Here is a 2,164-nt window from a genome sequence, read left to right as displayed (position 1 = left end):
AAAAAAGACATCCCTTTGAATGATAATTTGCATATATATATATTTGGACAAACCACAAATGTTTTCTGATTTCCTAGATTCTCAGCTCATCTTAAGATCACAAAATACCAAAAAAATAGCATCATAAACAGTTTTAAACATCCAGGGTTGCGTTTCCCAAAAGCATTGTTAGCTAACTATGGTCGTTAGTTTCATTGAACTCTATAGGTAACGACGGAACTTGCGACCATAGTTGCTTTTGAGAAACGCACCCCAGGATGTTGAAGCTATGAAGAAATTTGTAATTCCTCTTACTGAACTATAGCTCAGAGTTTTAGGACCACAAAATACCAGATGAAAGAAGCTCTTGCCACGTTGAAAGGATTAAAGCAAACCTCCTCCTTACAGTCGCTCTTAAGTCAGCACAGGAAATACCCTGGAAATGAAAAATAAAATATATGAGTTAAGTCTTCTATAATCTTCCACTTACACCGAGTCTATTTTAGTCATAAATGGGGTGAGTGGGAGAGGACAGTGTGTGCTTTGCATTGGCAAGAATGTATGTTGACTGAACACTCATTTCTTAGGAAGTGCCATTGTGCGAAACTGCATGTTACGTAAACGGGTTGTTTTTCATATTTAAAGCATAAAACGAAGAAAGAAACCGATATTATTAAGATCAAGTAACTGTTAAACAAGTCGCATCTCATCACGCAGATTGGCTCTCTGTCCTGCTTCTGACACCCCAAAAAAATCCTCTTATTCTAGGAAGAATTACAGCTTTAAATTACGCGAAGGCCGGTACAGCTTGTGACGCACAACACGTCCTCAAAATAAGATCTATCCTCATTCCGAGTGGAAGCACTCCATGTGTGGAGCTGTTGAGCACATACCCAGACCGAATGCTGCTTCACCAAATGACTCTCGGGCTCTCTTTCCCTCCATGAATTGATCAGTGGGCTGACAGCATGAGTGACAAGGTCAGAGTCTTTGAGCACGTCATATATCTGCACTGCCATACATCCTAGCTGGTGGCACAGAGACGAGCGGTTATTAAGTAATGGATGAATGTAGACTCACGGCTCGGGCGCAGGTGGGGGCGGACGGACCGTCGGAAGCAGAGGGCCTGCCACTGCGATTTAGCCCTGTTCTCAACACTGCTCTTACTGTACGGACACACGGTCCTATCAGATCAGTAAATGACCAGAGAGAAAGCTGCAAGCTGTCCTGGCCCACGCTGCCCTGATTAACTGAGGTTTCTGACCTTTAAAATGAAGCAAAAGGAACGCTTATTTAAAGAAAGCATGCACAGGTGCCCCTGCAAGACAGGATACCCACCGTTCAAAGAACAGGAAATGTCTTTTGAGCAAATGCTATTTTCCAAGTTAAGCCCGGTTTGAAGTATGCCTCTTAGAAACAACTATTACACCTTGGTTAGTAAGTTTTGTATGTTTACTCACCCACATGTTGTCCCAAACATGACTTCATTACGAAGATAAACAAAAATAATAAATTATACATAATGAAAGTGAATGGTGATCAGGGTCTGCTGAGCTTCCAAAACAACTAAATAATAAATCACATCAAATGTAGTCCATTTGTAGTCTAATTATGCACTCTAGTTCACTAAAGCCACATGAACGCAAGGGGAGTAAGGAAATAATTGACATTTAAATCAATGCATTTTGACAAGAAAAGGAGCATTGACAAATAATTAATTAAAGGGGTCATAGGATGTCCATTTTCCACAAGTTGATATGATTCTTTAGGGTCTTAATGAAAAGTCTGTAACATAGTTTGGTTAAAATTTCTCAATGGTAGTGTACAACACCTTTTTTTACCCTGTCAAAAACAGCTCTTTTCAGATCAAGCCGTTTTTGTAGCATTTTCCTTTAAATGTTAATGAGCTATGCTGACCCTGCCCCTCTCTTCCGAGCTGCTCTCAGAGAGACTGTTTACTTTAGCCACATTCATCTGAAACTTGCTAATTAGCACATTATTAGGAAAGGCGATTTGCAAAGATTCATTACAAAACATTTTACTCACTTCTGTAGATGAGGCTGGATCATGAATGATTCATGCGAACATAGACACTTTTATGTAGATCGGGGGCGCATTCCCTTCAGAAACAAATGTAATCCACTGCAAGTTCAGCGGCTCAGATGTCGGGAGTAAATGACGACTG

The 2,164-nt window shown here is 40.4% G+C and overlaps 1 protein-coding gene across 1 annotated transcript in view; it reads right to left on the bottom strand.

Moving 5' to 3' along the window:
- Window positions 1-238: 238 nt before the first annotated feature.
- The window catches only part of trim54 (tripartite motif containing 54), a 20,999-nt gene continuing 19,073 nt past the window's right edge, over window positions 239-2,164 (bottom strand). Inside the window, exon 9 of the mRNA XM_016294647.1 lies at window positions 239-415. The gene's annotated coding sequence lies outside the window, so the exon portion shown is untranslated. The remainder of the gene's footprint in view (window positions 416-2,164) is intronic.

This window comes from Sinocyclocheilus grahami, unplaced genomic scaffold, assembly GCF_001515645.1.
Source record: "Sinocyclocheilus grahami isolate Dianchi unplaced genomic scaffold, SAMN03320097.WGS_v1.1 scaffold321.1, whole genome shotgun sequence".
Taxonomy (NCBI): domain Eukaryota; kingdom Metazoa; phylum Chordata; class Actinopteri; order Cypriniformes; family Cyprinidae; genus Sinocyclocheilus; species Sinocyclocheilus grahami.
The sequence above is the reverse complement of the archived record's forward strand: the minus strand, read 5'-3'. Positions and strand labels throughout refer to the sequence as shown.